Consider the following 8,799-nt stretch of genomic DNA (forward strand, 5'->3'; position numbering starts at 1 on the left):
TGATCACATCTCATTGATCATAGGTATAATGATACTAAAGTAAAAAACACAAGCATATGTAAATGTACATGGTGCTGGACAGACCCGATGTGAGATTCTACAAGTCTGGTGTGTCATTAGTAATTCTCACAGTGATAATGATGTAATGGTCCTTAGACATTAAGTCATTATATTTCTATACTGAAATTAATATACATTGATTCCATTGAAAGTTATCCTTGACCGGGTAATGATAAAAGTGGATATTGGGTATATTATGAATCATATGAGAAATATGAATGATCTAGATGGGATTTAGCCCTCCTATTGTAGGAGTGATATTATTGGCCTCTTGTGTGAGCTAGAGTATGAAATGCGTGGCCACGCTCAAATCTTGATTTGATATAATAGTCTACCCATTGATCAAGGAAACTTGGATTAAAATATGATGAGGATGACACATTACATGCGTCTAGTTTAATCTATAATATTTGGTTAAAGGGATTATATTACATTATACATTATTCACGAAAGGTCTCAACTTTGCTCCCAACCCATTATAGAAGCAATTGATTACCATCCAATCAGGCATTCCATGAAGAGGACACTTCTTAAGCATCTCCTTGTAGCACTCCCAAGCTTCACATAAAGATTCTCCCGATTGCTCTGCAAATTGAGTGAGAGCATTCCTGATTGCAGCTGTTTTTGCCATAGGAAATAATTTATTAAGAAATTTCTGAGAAAGATCCTCCCACGTCGCAATAGAACCTGCTGGTAGAGAGTGCAACCAGCTCTTAGCTTTATCCCTCAGAGAAAATGAAAAAAGTCTCAGTTTCACAGCATCTTCAAAAACACCGTTGAACTTGAAGGTGTCACAAATCTTGATGAAATCCCTAATGTGCATATTGGGATCTTCCTTTGGAGCTCCCCCAAAATGGACTGAACTTTGTACCATTTGAATCGTGTCAGGCTTGATTTCAAAGGTATTAGCTGCAATGGCTGGTCTAACAATGCTAGACTAAATGACATTGATTTTCGGTTGAGAATAATCCTTCAATGCTTTCGAGTCTGCTATTGGTTCTCCCATTGCAATGATCACTTCCGTTTCTACTTGTTCTAGTGTGTCCTTACGAGATTGAGATCGTGTTCACATACACGCTCGCTCGAATACCTGAAACGCTTAAGCAAACTAAAATTGGTAAGAGAAATAATCTGATTCATTGAACTTTAACAACAACTAATGACAAGCACATAAACTAAATTTAACACCGATCCCTGGCAGCGGCGCCAAAAACTTGTTCGCACAAAAACACACAAGTGTACGAGGTCAAAAGTAGTATAAGATTAATTTTAATTCATTCCCACAGACATTTGTTTAATTTAGAATGTGCATTTATGCAACAATGTATGATTATTATTAACTGATAAGACAAGTATCAAATTGAGTTTGATTATCTAAAAGTAATTATGCTAGAATGAATTAACTAAGAGACTAAAATCAAGTTACTTATATGAAATAAAACATGGGATTCCAACTTCATTAAATACTTCATTCAGAGTGTATGCCCATAATCATAGTATCTGACGGTTATAAAAACTAATCAGAAAACATGAAATTAGTACACATTATCTTTCAATATACGTATACCCTACCACTCAGTATCCACAAATTAGATAGAAGTTAACATACACCAATTATGTTTAGACCCTATATGTCTATAAGATTTGAAAACATAACAGTTTACGAGCAAGTTATCCATTGAGATCACATAGGGCAGCGTAAGATGGTTAAAATTACACTACGAATCATGCATGTTAAGACATCCATAAACCTATGCTAGCATGGCAAGTTCTAAACCCCTATATCCACTTTCACATTCAATAGCGATTAACAATACAACTTAGATGTTAGCTACGCATCCAAGAAGATTAAGCACGACCATATGAGGAAATCAATAACTCATCACACACTGAAAACTTTAAGGCAATCAACTACTAAACTCCATAAATAAATCTGTTAGAATCCCATGATAACGATTAGTTCATAATCGACAGGTTCGTGATCATGTGTTCCAATGAAAACATGATAATAAAAAGGTTATGAATACTACAAGAGAATTTTAAAGTATTTGATAGGGATAAATAAATCCTGATTTTATTAATAATGGGCTGCTGGACCCAATAATAAGATGTATAATATTCAGACCAGAAAGGTTAAGCCTGACGGACCAGATCAGGCCTGGTGGAATAAAAAAAGGCCCAAAAAGCCCTGATTATTAATTAATTTCGTAATTAATTAATAAGGGAGAAATCAGATGTTGAAAAGAGTCCCGATGAGGATATAAGTCCTTAGAGATTAGCCTCAAGGGGACCTAAAAGGATAAGGAATCAGCTTCCTACTTCCTAGGACTCCTAAGTCTATCCTAATTCAGAGGCTTATCCACCAAGTCTCCTATACCAAGTCCAATTCAAGGACTCCCACATCTATATAAGGGGTCTCACCCCCACCAATCAGAACTACGTTTTTTGACTTGATCCTTGGTAATCAGCAAGGTACGTAGGCATCTTGTTAAGGCAGATTGAGTCACGAAACACAAGAGCAGTCAAACCGAGCCTCGAAGCTCACGTTCCTTAGTATTAAATACAGCAATTATATATAGTAGTTTTAATCCATAACATTTGGCGCCGTCTGTGGGAATACGCAACAACAACCATGGCGAGAACACGGAGAACAACCAGCACTTTGGAGGAGGGAACACCATCAGGGACAACCCAGGTGATTTCATCAACCGTGGAGGTTCCTCCCCATTCAACTTATGCATCTACTCAGGGGGAAGCCCAGACAGGGGCAACTCATCCTCAGCCACAAGGGACAACTCCCCCGACTGTTCAAGGTACGAATCCTCAAGTTCAACAAATACATATACCTGTGAATTCTCGACCCGTCGGGTATGAATACTCAACTATTGTTACTACTAACCCCCCTTATGGGATGCCCCTTCACCCTGAGGTTGGAGGAAGTGGATATGCTGGGCGAAGCGAAGCACGAGGGCGGTCGCCCCCCTATATACGAGGTTTGGATCCTATCCCTGAGGATCGGGAATTTTCTGGTCCATACACTGAGAGAGACTCCGAATCTTCGGATGATGAAGTGGCCCCGAGAAGGAGGCGTCCTGGAAAAGAGCCAATGCCCGATGGAAGGCAACGCCCCCAAAGCACCCCAGGGGCGAATCCCCAAGAAGTGCAGGAAAAGATCAGGGCTCATGAGGCTGAAATCCAAAGGCTGAGGCGTGATTTGGAGGCTTACCAAGCCACCAGACCCCACATACCTCCTAGGGGGAGAAATCCTCCTCCTATCATAGACCTGGATGGTCCGGTAAGAAGAAGGGCTGCTGTCCCAAGAACTGATCCAAGCAATCTCCTTCCCCTTGGAGATCCTGATGATCCAACTCCACCCTTCACAGAAGAGATAATGAATGCCCATATCTCAAGAAAATTTAAGATGCCCACTATCAAAGCCTATGATGGCACGGGAGACCCCGCTAATCATGTTAGGACATTCTCTAATGCACTGCTGCTGCAACCCGTGAATGATGCTATAAAATGTCGGGCCTTCCCTCAAACCCTGTCGGGTATGGCTCAAAGATGGTACAGTCGCCTACCCCCAAATTCTATTGGATCATTCAGAGAATTAAGTCAGGCTTTTATTAAGCAATTCATCAGTGGAAGAGTCCATGAGAAAAGTTCAGCATCTCTTATGAGTCTTGTGCAGGGAGCTAAAGAATCCTTAAGAGATTACCTAAATCGTTTTACAAAGGAGGCTTTAAAAGTCCCAGACCTTGATGATAAGGTAGCCATGATAGCGCTGCAACAAGGAACTAGGGATGAGTTTTTCAAGATGTCTTTGGCCAAACGACCCCCTGAGAGCATGTTGCAGCTCCAAGAGAGGGCAGGGAAGTATATCAAGGTTGAAGAGAGTATGAGGAAGACCGTAGTAAGTAATGAGCCCACTGGAGGCAAGAAACGAAAAACTGATTTGGAGTACATCGCTAAGGATAAGTATCCTAGAACTGAACAAAACCCTGATTCAACCCCCAAGAAGGGAGGACCTGGGCAAAAGTTCACTGAATACGCTAAGCTGAATGCCCCCAGAAGTCAGATTTTGATGGAGATTGAGAAAGACAGAGATATTCACTGGCCTAAGCCCTTGAAGGCTGATCCCGCCAAGCTAGATAAGGGCAAGTATTGCAGGTTTCACAAAGATGTTGGCCATGACACCGATGAGTGTAGGCAGTTGAAAGATGAAATTGAGTTTTTGATTCGAAAAGGAAGGCTGAACAAGTATACTGGAGATGGAGGAGACAGAAACAATAATGGAAGGAAGAACTTTGAAGATCGTAGGAGGGACCAAGATGATCAGGGGCGGAATCCCCAACCTAGAGGACCAGTTATAAACACCATTTATGGAGGGCCGAGACCTCGAGGGCCTGTAATAAACACGATCTTTGGAGGTCCAACTGCTGCTGGATTGTCCAAAAATTCCAGAAAGGCATATACTAGAGAGGTTATGCATATTGTTGGAGAAGCCCCGAAGAGGGCCAGGACAGAAGTAACATTGGCTTTTGATGATTCCGACCTAGAGGGTGTGAAGTTTCCCCATGACGACCCGCTGGTCATAACGCCGATAATAGGAAATAGCCCGGTTAAGAGGGTCCTTGTGGATAATGGTGCTTCTGTGGATATCTTGCTCCACGACACCTTTCTAAGGATGGGGTATAACGACTCCCAGTTGACACCAACCGACATGCCGATATATGGATTTGCTGGAGTAGAATGTCCTGTGGAAGGGATAATTAAATTACCAACCACCATAGGTACGGAGCCAAGGCAAGCAACGCAGATGCTGGATTTTGTGGTGGTAAAGGCTAGTTCAACTTATAATGCTATCATGGGGAGAACAGGGATACATGCCTTCAAGGCAGTCCCCTCTTCCTACCATTCAGTCATGAAGTTTCCCACCCGAAATGGGATTGGAGAAGAGAGGGGAGATCAAAAAATGGCTAGAAGCTGTTATGTGGCCTCTTTGAGGGCAGATGGAGTCGGGGGGCAGGTTCTTCCTATTGAAGATATGGATGTTCGAGAAAATGATGAGAATAGAGGAAGGCCAGCAGAAGAATTGGTTTCGGTTCCTTTAGATCCCAAGAATCCTGAGAGGATGACTTTCATTGGAGCTACATTAGAGGAGCCCCTTAGAGGGAAGTTAGTGAAATTTTTGCAAGAAAATAGTGATGTGTTTGCATGGTCAGCAGCTGATATGCCAGGCATAGACCCGGGGTTAATTACCCACAAGTTAAACGTGGATCCAAGCCGGAAGACAGTGAAACAAAAGAAAAGAAATTTTGCCCCGGAAAGACAAGAGGCTATAAAGCAGGAAGTGGAAAAGCTCTTAGAGGCTGGTTTCATTGAGGAGATTCAATTTCCGGAGTGGTTAGCAAACCCTGTAATGGTGAAGAAGGCTAATGGAAAGTGGAGGATGTGTATAGACTTCACCGATCTGAATGATGCATGCCCCAAAGACTGTTTTCCGCTGCCTAGAATTGATACTTTGATTGATGCCACCGCTGGACATGAGATGCTGAGTTTCATGGATGGATTTAGCGGATACAACCAGATCAAAATGCATAAGGATGACATTCCAAAGGTATCATTTATCACTGACTTTGGTGTTTATTGTTATCTTGTTATGGCGTTTGGTCTCAAGAATGCAGGAGCCACCTATCAAAGGTTGGTGAATAAAATTTTTAAGGATCTTATTGGGAAGACTATGGAAGTCTATGTTGATGACATGCTAGTCAAGAGTCTAGTAAAGATTGATCATATAACCCATTTGAGGGAAGCTTTTGAGGTCCTGAGGTACCACAAGATGATGTTGAATCCCACGAAGTGTGCCTTCGGAGTAGGATCTGGAAAATTCTTGGGATTGATGGTCTCAAAGAGGGGAATTGAGGCTAACCCCGATAAAATAAAGGCAATCCTGGACATGGAACCCCCAAAAACTGTCAAGGATGTTCAGAAACTCACAGGAAGGGTTGCTGCGCTAGGGCGATTCATCTCCAAGTCAGGAGACAAGTGTTTGTCATTCTTCAAGTCATTAAAGAACATTAAAAACTTTGTATGGAGTGAGGAAAATCAGAAGGCATTTGAAGAGTTAAAGAAGTATATGGGCCAGGCCCCGTTGTTGACCAAGCCAGTTTTGGGTGAAGTTTTATTCTTGTACTTGGCTGTTTCAGAAAGCGCCTTGAGCGCGGTGTTGGTTAAGGAGGAACTGAAAGTCCAGAAACCCGTATACTATGTCAGCAAAATTTTGCATGGTGCTGAGTTGAATTATTCAGCCATTGAGAAATTCGCTTTAGCCTTGGTGATGGCTTCAAGAAAGCTGCGTCCTTATTTTCAAGCTCACCAAATTGAAGTGCTAACAAATCAGCCACTGAGAAATATCATTCACAGTCCCAAGGCAAGTGGGAGACTAATTAAGTGGGCAATAGAGTTGGGAGAGTTCGATCTCAAGTATAAGCCACGTATGGCCATAAAAGCCCAGGCACTAGCTGACTTCGTGGTGGAATGTACCATACCCAACCAAGAAGTCGGGGGGCAGGAAGATACCACACCTCAAGAAAAGGGAGTCGACAATGGGGACAAGGAGAAAGAATATTGGGTTCTCTATTTTGATGGAGCATCAAAAACAAATTCCAGTGGAGCAGGGTTGGTTTTGCAAAGCCCTGATGGATTCTTAATTGAGTATGCCATGAAGCTAGACTTCCCAACCACAAACAATGAGGCAGAGTATGAAGCCCTGATTGCTGGCCTTGGTCTAGCTGGGACACTTAGAGTCGAAAACTTAAAGGTCCGTGGAGACTCGAAGTTGATCATATCCCAGGTAAAGGGAGAATTTGAAGCAAAGGATGATACGATGGCAAAGTATGTTCGCCTAGTAAGGGCTGTGATGACCCAATTTAATGAATGCCATGTTGAACACATTCCAAGGGAAGAAAATGCTAAAGCAGATGCGCTATCAAAGTTTGCTTCATCTGAGATTGAAAAAAGTTCAGGAAGTGTGTACTTCCGTGTTTTGAAGACACGAAGCATAGATGTTAAACTTGTGGCTCCCGTAGGCTTGGGGACGTCATGGATTGATCCCATCAAGGCTCACATTCAGACCGGTTGGTTGCCAAGCGATACAATTGAGGCACGGAAGTTAACTGTTCGAGCACTAAGGTACTCTTTGATAGATGGGATTCTATATAAAAGATCTTTCGTGGTTCCTTACTTGAGGCGTCTCAGGCCCGATGAGGCACGCTTGGCTCTTGAGGAAGTGCATGAAGGCATTTGTGGGCAACACTTGGGGGGCAGGGCCTTGGCTCATAAGATAACTCGTTTAGGCTTCTATTGGCCAGAAATGATGGCTGATGCCAAAGAATATGTAAAGAAGTGTGATCGTTGTCAGAAGCATGCACCAGTCGCCAGACAACCCCCCGAGATGCTGACCTCTATCAACTCACCTATTCCCTTTGCTATGTGGGGGATGGATATTCTAGGGCCTTTTCCTATGGCCACAGCACAAAGGAAGTTTCTGATTGTAGCCATTGATTATTTCACCAAGTGGATCGAAGCCAAACCTTTGGCCAAAATCACAACTAAGCAGGTTGCACAATTCCTGTGGGAAAATATTATGTGCCGATATGGAATTCCCCGTATCCTCGTCACTGACAATGGAACGCAATTCAATAATGAGGAATTCAAGAAGTACTGTGAAGAAAATGAAATTGAGTTACGGTTCACCTCTGTCGCTCACCCACAAGCTAATGGGCAAGCAGAAGTTGCAAATCGAATAATTCTGGACGGATTAAAGAAGAGGATCGAGAAGTCAAGAAATAATTGGGTGGATGAGATACTTCCCATATTATGGGCATATAGGACTACCTGTAGAGTCACGACAGGTGCGACCCCTTTCATGTTGGCATATGGGGCAGAAGCAGTAGTTCCCGTGGAGATATCACATTCTTCTCCAAGGATTCAGGCTTTTGATGAGAAAGAAAATGAGGAAGGGCAGAAGCTAGCCCTGGATTTAATCGATGAAGTGCGAGATAAAGCACATGCAAAGATAGTAGAATATCAGAAAAAAGCTTCATTCTACTACAACCTAAGGGTTAAAGAAAGGTTTTTTAAACAAGGCGATCTAGTCTTGAGGAAGATAGAAGCATCTGGTGTAGGACAAAAAGGGAAGCTTGCCCCAAATTGGGAAGGGCCGTACAGAGTCAAGAGTGTTCAAGGTAGAGGAACCTACAAGCTCGAGACTGTGGATGGTTTTGAAGTCCCGAGGACCTGGCACGCACAAAACCTGAAGGTTTACTACGTGTAAGATAGGCGAAGTACGATTCTCACTTGTCATTATGGCAAGTAGGTTTAAAAGCACCTGGAAGCTTTGCTTGCGTAGGATTTTATATTCCAGTAGAATTTACATTGTCAAGTTATTATTGATTAGGGTCGAACCCATGCTATGTAAGGTTTTGAAAAACCAGACTTCATATTAAAGAGTTTTAAGTTATTTCTATCTAAAGGATGTTTAAACACACATTAAGACTATAATGATAAGAGGCCGAAGGAGCAACATACAAAATTTAACCCCAAAGGGTAACAACTTCTGATAAAAATAAAGTTCATAAAGAAGATATACAAAAAAATTAGGCCTTGGAAGGTTGAGATTCTTCAGAACCACTATCCGACGACTCCTCGGAAGTTTCAGTCGTCTCTTCAGAAGTC

General features: G+C 42.3%; 1 non-coding gene across 1 annotated transcript; it reads left to right on the forward strand.

Moving 5' to 3' along the window:
- The first annotated feature begins 569 nt into the window (after positions 1 to 569).
- LOC141723144 (small nucleolar RNA R71) lies at positions 570 to 676 on the forward strand. The gene has a single exon (XR_012576134.1). It is a non-coding gene; the product is annotated as a small nucleolar RNA R71 (small nucleolar RNA).
- The last annotated feature ends 8,123 nt before the right edge of the window (positions 677 to 8,799 follow it).

The sequence above is a fragment of the Apium graveolens genome, chromosome 4 (assembly GCF_009905375.1).
Source record: "Apium graveolens cultivar Ventura chromosome 4, ASM990537v1, whole genome shotgun sequence".
NCBI lineage: Eukaryota > Viridiplantae > Streptophyta > Magnoliopsida > Apiales > Apiaceae > Apium > Apium graveolens.